The following is a 10,595-nucleotide window of genomic DNA, read 5'->3' on the forward strand; positions in this document are numbered from 1 at the left end:
TTTTTAAAAATCACTTTAGAAAAAAATTAATTAATTTAAAAATAAATAAATAAATAAATAATCACTTTAGTTCTCTGGCACCTATTTCCCTCCCATTAAATGGGAATAATATGACCCACCTGATGAGACAAGCCCGCTGTAAAACTCACCAAGCTGGAAGCTCCCCCCATCCTTCCTCTCGAAGCAGTTTCTGGGGGGGGCCAGTCTATCCACACCTTTGTTGCCTTCATGAAGCAGTGCAATGTCCAGCTAGCTAGCAATGCATGCAGAAACCTCTTTGACTCAAGGCCTTGTGTTGGGGGAAGGAAACTGCTGCCCCTGAAGACAGAGGACTTGCCACCTATGTGTATGAGAATGAACGGTAACTCATTTTTGTTGTTCTAGCCTGAGCTGTGGCTCTGCCCTTCTCTTCTCCCTAATTCCTACAACAGGCCTCCGGGTTCCTCCACAACTCTTTTTTCCTTCCTCCCTCCCTGTCTCTTACACACACACACACACATACACACACACACGCATGGACACACATACACTGTTTGTCAACCTCAGGAGTTGCTTTTGGTAAGGCCTTCTGGGCTTTTCTGCCAGAAGCAGGTTGGAGAAGTTTGTTAAGACCTCTTGGGATACCAGTGCAGTCACAGGAGTGGCCCTCCCAGTCAGAGTGGTCGCTGCCCAGCTGAGAGGCCCAGCTACATGTGACTGGTACATTCCAATCACACACACAACTCACTGCGGATTCATGTGTTCACCCGAGAGTCAGGGCAGGAGTTCTGGCTCTGCCCACTGAGCACATTCCCAGCAACCAGCAAGCACTGGTTATCCCTAAGCAGGCAGAGTAACCCTGGGATTTGCATCAATCCTTCCCCGTGCCTGTCCTCATCACCAGGAAGAAACAGATGTACCCAGAGCAGAGCCACCCAGGACCGGCTCAGCAGCTACAGGCCTAGGGAGAGGTTGGGCTACAATGGATTCCCCATAGCCTCACCTAAGTTAACAGTCTGTTCCTGGAGATTTGTCAGAAGGCCCTCCACCCACTCACCTCTGCAGAAGTCATTCTGAGACATGGACAACCCAAATCTCAAGTCTGCGACCTATAGCCGTCCTTGATTCTTCACCATGGATGAGAAGGCTCTGCACACATTTTGGTATCAGCAAAAATATATAAGTAAAGAACCATGAAAACAAAAACTCAAAAGAAGGCAGAAACTTCCCAGATCCAGCTGCATAATTCAAAAGAGCCACGAGGCTCAACAAGTTTCCCTCAAAGCTGAATCCCAGCATTCCTTGTCTTTGTTTTCATTTGGCAATTACCACGTGCCAGCCAATCACCTAAATGTTTCACATGCATTAACCCAGCTCTGCCCTAGCAAACTAAGGCGACCACTGTACCACGCCAAAGGCTGGACCTGTCCCGGGAGGCTGGAGGCTGAAGAGCCTGGCCAGGCAGAAAGATGTGGAAGGGAGAGGTGGGGAGAAGAAACCCAGCCTCAGGGTTACTGAATCTCCAGGCAGCAGTGCAGATTCTAGATAAAGTCTTCTCTCCTCACCTGATAGCTATGGCCCTCCCCCAACCATCTGGATCCCTGACACCGGCCCTACACACACATAGGCCTCTGCTTGGAGCCACCCACCACCCCAGCTCCAACACTACACAGGCAACTTCTTCTGACTAATTGGATGTGTCCCTAAACTTTGCCAGGGGGGGAAACTGGGTCTTAGAATACAACTTTCTGGAGATTTGATAGACTGGTGCTTGTATTCCCAGAAAAACTATTTAATACACATGTACCCATGCTGAGCACTAACAGGTATGAGTGTCCACACCATAAAGCACTTCTTGCTTCCTATCAGCCCATATATATCTAGGCCGCAGGACAGAAAGGAGGACTCATGAGCCTCCACAGCCACATTGGCACTGGTTACTAGCTGACACTTCCCTTCTGAGTCCTTGACCTATAAGATTCCAGCCTTAGCTGTTCTGTAGACAGAATTCACTCCAAACCTGGGCTCTTTCCCATTTGTCATTGCCTAATGGAATCTCCGTCTGGACCTTCTGGCAACTCTTCTCTGGCCAGCTCACAGTGTTCCAAAGGATAGAGCCCCAGGCCAGAGGGCCAGGCCAGGAGGTCTGGGTTCTGCCACCAACAGCAGGTGACCCTTGATGGGTTCCTTTGGATAGGCTCACCACCCTTGTGTGCATGTGTGTGCATGTATGTTGTGTGTCTTTATATATATATATATATATATATATATATATATATATATATATATATGATGTAAGGAAGTACCCAAGGCTCTCTTCTGATTCCAAATTAAACCAACCATTCTCACTTCCCTTCCCCCTTCCAAGAATCGCCTCCATGCTCTCATGGTACCAACAATGCCTCATTCTTCTTCCAGCACACTAGTACAAAGTGTCAGTGTCCCATTTGTTGCCTTTCTCTCCCTCAAATCCAGTCAGTCACCCAATCCCGCAGGATTTCTTGACAAGATCACTCCCTCTTCATCTCCACTGCCCCTGCCTTGACTTATATCCTAAGCTACCTCAATGGGTTATTCCAACATCATATTCTCACAGGAAGTTGCTCCCTGTCCCTCCAACCTGCCCTAGGTCATCCTGGAAGCAGAGATTTCACCATGCCTTTTCCACACTGAAAGACCTTCAATGCCATGGGAATAAAATTTCAATTCTTTAGCTTCAGTGTTCAAGGCCTCCCATGACCTCTCCCCAGCCTAAGACTCCAGTCTCACCTCTCCCAGTGTCCCCTCCCACCCCACCCTCTGACTCTAGCCATGTGGGCCACTCCTCATTGGGCTTGTCCTAGTCTTTCAGGTTCTGTTCTTGTTTCTTCCCTCATCTCTGGTGCAAAATAACCTACCCCTTCCCCCCTTTTACTGAGGCACATATTGCAAAACCAGCTAGCTCAGAACCCAGATTTGCCACAAACTCTTCCTGGACATCTGCTAAATGTAGGGCTGCATGCAAGGGCTGATGCAGACAGCCCTAGAGCAGCTCAGGAGCTGGAGCCAGTGTGGACAGACCTGCAAATAGAGTGCCTAAGTACCAGAGCGGGGTTCTCTAATTGAGGCTCTATGTATACACCAGAGAGAAGAGTCCAAGTAACTTGGAGGTGAAGGGCAGAGAGGGATTTCAAGAGTTTGATCTGCACCCTGAAGTTTCAATAAGAGTTCATTCATCTTGCAGAGCCAAGGAAAGAGCTTTCCAGAAAGAGCAAACAATGCATGCAGAGATAGAGAGTCACCTAGGATAGAAACTGGTGAGCTACTCAGTTTGGGGAACAGTGGAGATGCTGTGAGCTACAGTACAGCCAGCCTTTGCAGGGCCTCGAGTGCCAAGCAAGGATGCTACACTTTATCCTACCAAGGAAGCAATCCTATCCCATCTCGTGTAGATCTTCCATCTACAGATATATTACAGAGCCAAGATACCTGCCTACATGGCATGGAACATGGTGATTAAGAGCATGGTGCTTCTGGGACGCCTGGGGGGCTCAGCAGTTGAGCGGCTGCCTTTAGCTCAGGGTGTGGTCCTGGAGTCTGGGTCCCACATCGGGCTCCCTGCAAGGAGCCTGCTTCTCCCTCTGCCTATGTCTCAGCCTCTCTCTGTGTCTCTCATGAATACATAAATAAAGTCTTTAAAAAAAAAAAAAAGAGCAATGGTGCTTTTGTTTTGTTTTGGTCAAACTTTTTATTTAGTATTCTATAGTTGCTTAGCACACACTTAAATGGTCTTATTGGGGTAAGGGAAAGGAGAGGTTCTTGTAGATTCCCAAGGAAATGTCAGAAAGGCAAAATAGGGACAGAATTATCCATTTGCTTTTTTGGATTTACTGGGTGAATAGCACTTTCCTTACACAAGCATGTGATCTCAGGTTTTTCATTACTGAGAATACTGAGATTTCTATTTGAAGACACCCTAAAATCCTAAGAGTAGCACACCCTGATCACCCTCTAATAGCTAACTTGTTTGTATAGGCAGAAGGAGTCACCTCTCCATTTTAGATGGCTAGATGTATGTGGAAGGTCTTAGAATTGCTTTGCCTCATTTACCTGGGAAAAATAAGACATAGGAAGTGGCCTTTAGGAACACTTTTAACTTGAAAAATTACAACACTAGTACACAAGTCAAGTCTTAACACATTTAACATTTGCTTATTTAAAGCAATGTCATAAAGTCAAATAAGATTAAATAGGTTTTACTTTTTTTTTCCCTTCACAAGAACATAAAAACTATGGACGGGCAACCTAAAGGGAAGGATCAGGAAGGGCCAGTTCTGTGTGTGTATAAATGTGCAGGTGACAGAGGAAATGAAAGCAAGAATTATAGAGGCCCACCAAAGTAAGAATTATCTAGAAGCACTAAGTAGAAGTCATCCATTTCCTGAAGACAAAGCGGAGAGTCAGCGGCCCCCCTGGAAAATCGCAAGGCCACAAGGAGATCTGCGTCTGAAGCTAAGCAGACTGCTCCAGGACAGCATCTCTTAGATTATTTACTCAGAGTGTCAGAGATAAGAATGGAGGTCGCGAAGATTTCCCAAGGGTGAACAAGGCCTGGCTTTCACAGTCCAGAAGGGATACAGCCCACCCTTGTGAGACCACCTGGGGATTCTGGAACACTGAGACACAGAGGTGCCATCAAGTGCTGAAACCTAAGAATGATGCCAGAAAACAAAGTGGAACTGCTGTAAGGAGGAAGCAGGAAAAACAGTGACTCAGGACAACACAAAGCTGCCAAAAGTTTGTCTCGTTGTGCCCACTCCGAGTGGTGACACTGTTACATCTTTTCTCCCCCACTCTCCCTCAGGGTCACTTCTTGAATGGGGGTGCACAATCTGGGAATTTAGTACAGGTTTAGATGCCTCATTAGATGCATTCATATTAGCTGCTCCTCATATTTTGCGAGAGGGGATCTGCTGGAGGATTTGAAGTAGGGAAGTATCATGAACAGATTTGCATTTCAATAAAAAAATTTTTTTTGATGGCCACGTTAAAATCAACTTCCAAATTTTACATCAAATGTTATAGCATAATTGAACTCCAATAAAAAAAATCTTTTTAATTAAAAAGAAACAAAAAGTTATAGCATGAAAGGCATGCCATTCTTCCCCAAAGCTGAATTCTCTCGGAATAGTTTCCCCCTCCTCACTTCTGGAATGTGTCCAGTCAGTCTAAAAGACAGAACCAGGGGCAGCCTGGGTGGCTCAGCGGTTTAGGGCTGCCTTCAGCCCAGGGCGTGATCCTGGAGACCCGGGATTGAGTCCCATGTCGGGCTCCCTGCATGGACCCTGCTTCTCCCTCTGCCTGTGTCTCTGCCTCTCTTCTGTGTCTCTCATGAATAAATAAAATATTAAAAGAAAAAAAAAAAAGAACCTGAGCCTCTGGCCCATGAGTCTACCTCTCTAGAGTCTCTCCTACCCGTCCCACTCTTTCAGGCCCAATATAGGGCCTGACCTTCAGAGTCCTAACTGGCCCCTCGGCCCCAGTGTCTGTCCCCTCTGCTCACTCCTTTCCAGGCTCTGCCGCAGTAGGCTTGAGCAGGCCACCTTAGCTTTCATGAGAATCACGTGGGGGAACCTAGGAACACCATCCCAGACCCATTTCATTCCAAATACTTTTTAAAAAAATTTTTTATTGGAGTTCAATTTGCCAACATACAGTATAACACCCAGTGCTCATCCCACCAAGTGCCCCCCTTCAGTGCCCATCACCCAGTCACCCCAACCCCCCGCCCACCTCCCTTTCCACTACCCCTTGTTCATTTCCCAGAGTTAGGTGTCTCTCATGTTTTGTCATCCTCACTGATATTTTCATTCATTTTCTTTAAAAGCTCCCTAGTTTACAAGTCAGGTCCCACCCCTGACATAGGAATCAGAATCTGCATTTGAACAAGACCCTCCTGGTGATTCTTAAGCTCTTTATAGGTTGAAAAGCTCAGCTCTAAGGTGTTGCCTGACCATTCATTCCACAAATATTTACTGGATTTTCTCCACTGCAGGCTAGGGGTTGGGACGGTCAAGGGCCAAGGTCCCGGACTTTGAGAAGCTCATCGAAACTTCAGTCAATCCCTTGCTTAAAACCTGCCATTCGCTCCCACGCTTTCCAATTCCAGACTTCTGCCCCTGACCTTCATGGCCCACTGGGGCCATGCTTTATCCTTGTCACCAGCTCTACCGTCTAGCACTCACCCTGAGAACCCAGTTGGACCACTTGCCACTTCTCACAGCTAGCTGGTGCTTGTCAGCTCTCAGCCCAGGCCGTGCTCTACCCGCCTCTGCCTGGAGACACCCAGGAGAAATCCATCACACAAGTCACCTGCTTCTTGAAATTTTCCCAGACCTTCTTTGCTCAGATGAAAGGCAGGAATTCCCAAAACTCCTTGCTCTTCTTCCCCCCTCCGTGGTACTCGCATTCTGCTGAGTTTTAAAGCCAGCACACCTGCTGGAGCTACCCCAGGAGAGACCAGGATTCTGTTTGTCTCCTCAGTAGCAATAAGCTAATAACTGGCACATCATCAAATCTCCAAGTAAGAAGAAGAATACATGCATTACAAAATCATGGATGACTGCAGTAAGTGAGCCATTCACTAATCTCTCTCATTTCCCACTTCAAAGTCGTTTGAATATAAATTTAAGAAGAATAGTAATGGGCTGCCTTGCCAGCCCAAAAGAGAAATAATCTCTAAATAATTTTTTTGTTTTCCATACTCAAGTAATAATCAAAGACCGAACATACTGAAGATGAATTCTGTGCACGGCCAATTACCTCTCTGTAGTTGGACATTTAAACTCACAAAACGCAACATGAAATTTGGAAACACTTCAGATTTGTATTAGAATCAATTAAGGCACTGGGAAAGAGACAGATGAAGAAAAGGATTTGAAGCAGACCGAAATATGGAAAGAGGGACCGACCTGACGACCTACCCAGCTGCTCTAAAAGTAAAACTACAATACTCTGGGTTTGTTTTTTAAGAGGATTAAGGATTTGGTTTGCTAGAATGCCTGTTTCAATCCTCTGCAAACTTCGGAAATGCTAGCTTTTAAATCTATAATCTTATTTTCATTCGAAGAAAAACTGCAGGTCTGGAATTGGGACGTCATGAGGGAGAGGCGGAGCCCACTTTCCAGCAAAACCTTCCCCATCTGGCTGTCTGCTGGGACGCGGCGGCTTGCGATTTGGATGGGCAGGCTGCATTTTCGCAATTAGAGTATAGAGCGGGCCTCAGCCAAGGCGCTGCATCCGCACACGCCCGGACGGCTGGGCCTGGGCACGCAGACCCTAAGCCGCCCGGCCGCCGTGGGCTCTCGAGGTTTCGCCGGTGCTTCAGCGACGTGCGGCTCTGACCCTCCTGCGCATCTCCAGGGCCACGCTGGCACCTGCAGGGGCGCGGATTGTCCGTAGGTCCCGGGCTGGGTGGAAACTCGGAGCAAATCCACGGGAGGTTTACCCTCCTCTCAGTTTTCTGGCCGGAGAAGAGCGAGAGGGTCCCTGTCCTCGCGCCTGGGACACGCTCGGGGGCCCTTCCTGGCGCTGCCTCCCACCCCTCGGGTGGTTCTTGAACCTGGGGGCTCTCGGCTCCCCAGGCAATGCGCCCGCGGGGGCTCCGGGTCCGGAACGCGCGAGGGACCTGGGGCGTGGGGAGAGCCCACTGACCTGGGTGCGGGGCTCCTCTCCGGGCGGCTCAGGTGTGCGGGCCGCTCCCGTGTCCCTCCCACCTCCGAACATGAGAGCCGCGAGCCGAGCTGCAGGCCACTGACCCACCGACCGACTGACCGACCAACCAGCCGACCGAGCGGCGGCGGCCGGGTCTGGAGCCCACGTGACGGGGCGGGACCCACGGGAGGCTCGTCCCGGAGTCCCCGCTTTCTCCCGCCCTCCTCCCCCGGGACCGCCCCCCAACTCCCCTCCCCTCTCCGGCTGCGCGGCTGCCCGCAGGGACCCGTCCGCCACCGGTTCCCTTCCCTCGGGGACCTGCCTCGTCAACCCCGCCCCTTCGAACCTGCCTGCGCCGCGTCCGCCCAGCCGCGGCCCCGCCCCCCCGGCCCCCGGGCCGCGCTCGGAGCCCGCAGGCCCCGCCCCCCGGGCCGCGCTCGGAGCCCGCCCCCCCCGCCCCCCGGGCCGCGCTCGGAGCCCGCAGGCCCCGCCCCCCGGGCCGCGCTCGGAGCCCGCCCCCCCGCCCCCCGGGCCGCGCTCGGAGTCCGCAGGCCCCGCCCCCCGGGCCGCGCTCGGAGCCTGCAGACCCCGCCCCCCGGGCCGCGCTCGGAGCCCGCCCCCCCGCCCCCCGGGCCGCGCTCGGAGCCCGCCCCCCCGCCCCCCGGGCCGCGCTCGGAGCCTGCAGACCCCGCCCCCCGGGCCGCGCTCGGAGCCCGCAGGCCCCGCCCCCACTAGGCCCCGCCTCCCACGGAGCCCCGCCCCCTCCTGTCACCTCCCCCTCCAGCACCCTTACGACCGCGGGGAGACCGACTGGCGGTTCCCGGCACTAGTGCTGCCAGTCCCCCCGGGCTTCTCCAGCCCTGCGGCACCATTCCCGGCCGGCCGCAGGAAATGCAAACAAGGAAGCAGAAAAGCAATTTGTATCGAGAATTGCAAAGAGAAGCCACAGAAAAAAAACAGAGGCGCGCTCAGCGCAGCAGCCCTTTGGCTGTTCGGACGGCCCGGACCCGTGCGATGCAGTCCAAATCGAGGTTGTCCCGAGGGCAGCTTCATTCCCGGTATCTGAACAACAAACGCGGAGTTTGGAAGGCTCTGAGTCACCCTAGAGTCTGGCTGCGCTTGAACCCCGCGACCTGGGGTGGAGATCCCCCTAGTGGTCAAGCCCCAACCAAAGACACTTGCGCCGGGTCTGTGAACAAGAAGCACTTCCCTCTGCTCAGCACCTAGACGGGGTTCCACAGACGGGGAAAAAGCTTTGGCACCTGTGACCACAAGAATGGGTCCTGGAGACTCAGTCCAACACCTTCCCCCAGCGTATGGCCTGAATCCCCTCTAGTTGTACTGCTAGATTGCTGCCTTGCCCAGGCCTCCCGGGCTGGTTGCTCAATTCAGCTGATTTAAAATCCCTGTGGGCCGTGGATGGTATCCGCACCACAGACTCTGGCATAGTCCCCAGCTCTGGCAGGAGTCACTACAGCCCTGACCTCAGTTTTAATCTACATTTCTACAGGCTGGACAAATTCCACAAGGCACATCTTTTTTCAGATGACCTGGTGGTCTGAAATTACCAGTATGCCCAGAAGACTTTTACATGTGAACAGAACTTAAGCCACCTCAGCAAATACGAGCCTCTGGTCACTGCAGGAACCTGGCCAGAAGCAGACCAAAGGCAAAGCCAGCAGAGGAAGGCTGAGGCCCACAAGAGTTGTGTTACAGCAGGACACCCTTCGGTTCTCTTTCACTTCCTTAAAATAGCAGCAGAGGCTTTTGTAGACCTAGGGCTACAGTTCACATGAGTTCATGGGCGTTTCCAAATCCCACATGTTATTGCCCCAATGGACACGCTGCCCTAACCTCAGCCCCTAGAAAATGTTAATCTGTCTTAGAACTATACAACTGCTTTTTAAAAATTACCTTAAAAAATGGAGCAAGTCCCTGGCTCTCAAGCATCTTACACCTTGGAACCATTTTGAGGGGAGGAGGCTTAAAAAATAACTGTTGTCTGGGTCCTACCTCCAGAGGTCTGGGAGTAAGCCTAGTATTAGGATTTTTCAGAGCTCCTCAGGTGATTCTCATGTGCAGTCAAGTTTAAGAACTGCTGCTACAGGACTTAGAGACTTTCATTCTGACCAATACCCAATAAGAGACCCCAGAACTCAACAGTTTACATGAAAGAAGCCCAAAAGCGTGTTCGTGGCCCTGCATGCTGTCCTACCCTGGCTCCCAGGAGACAAAGTGCCACATTAACAGGGAAACAATGTCTTGACCTAAAAGAATAATTCTAGATGCAGGAATTTAAAGCACCTGGTGGGTTATTAGTAGCAGGTGCACCCTTCAGAATTGTCACATCAAAGTCTATCATGGATGAAAGGCAACTCTCCTCTGGGCCGCTAAAGGCCATGTGTGTAGGACTCATACATAATTCCACTCACTGATAATCCCACTCCAACCTCCTCTTGAGGCATCCCACATTCCTTATTCCTGCAAAATAGGTAATGTTATTGTACCCACAGGGCAGATAATGTCTGTAAACCCACGGAGTGGGTAACATCGCCACGTTTATATATTCATACCTGCCTCATTCCGCAACAGATTGGGGCTCTGTACCCATTAGAACTGTGGATAATTGTGCTGTATACATGGGGTGAGTAATTCATTCTGCCAAAGACCTACTCAAATGCTATGGGTGGAGAGAAATGTCTCTTCATTGCCTATGGTCCCACCCTGAGCTTGGCAGAGTTGGCAAAACAGCTGCAAGCAGACAAAACAAACCCTCTCATGTGACCAACCTGGAAAGACAGAGGCCTCAGCACATGACACAGGCTGGCACCACAGCCTGCACTTGTGACCCACACTAGGCACAATTGGGCAAATGCATGGGAAAGATTTGAAGACGCCCCTCTGGACGAGCACAGCTGTGCTCT

General features: G+C 50.9%; 1 protein-coding gene across 9 annotated transcripts in view; it reads right to left on the reverse strand.

Moving 5' to 3' along the window:
- Positions 1 to 7,841, reverse strand: part of PPFIBP2 (PPFIA binding protein 2) — a 170,163-nt gene extending 162,322 nt beyond the window's left edge. For 3 of the 9 annotated variants that reach the window (XM_072794206.1, XM_072794209.1, XM_072794200.1), the window contains exon 1: positions 7,672 to 7,840. The gene's annotated coding sequence lies outside the window, so the exon portion shown is untranslated. Of the gene's footprint in view, positions 1 to 7,671 lie in introns of all 9 variants that reach the window. The other 6 variants (XM_072794214.1, XM_072794211.1, XM_072794207.1 and 3 more) reach the window with 3 other exon arrangements.
- Between the last annotated feature and the right edge of the window lie 2,754 nt (positions 7,842 to 10,595).

This window comes from Canis lupus, chromosome 23 (assembly GCF_048164855.1).
Source record: "Canis lupus baileyi chromosome 23, mCanLup2.hap1, whole genome shotgun sequence".
Taxonomy (NCBI): domain Eukaryota; kingdom Metazoa; phylum Chordata; class Mammalia; order Carnivora; family Canidae; genus Canis; species Canis lupus.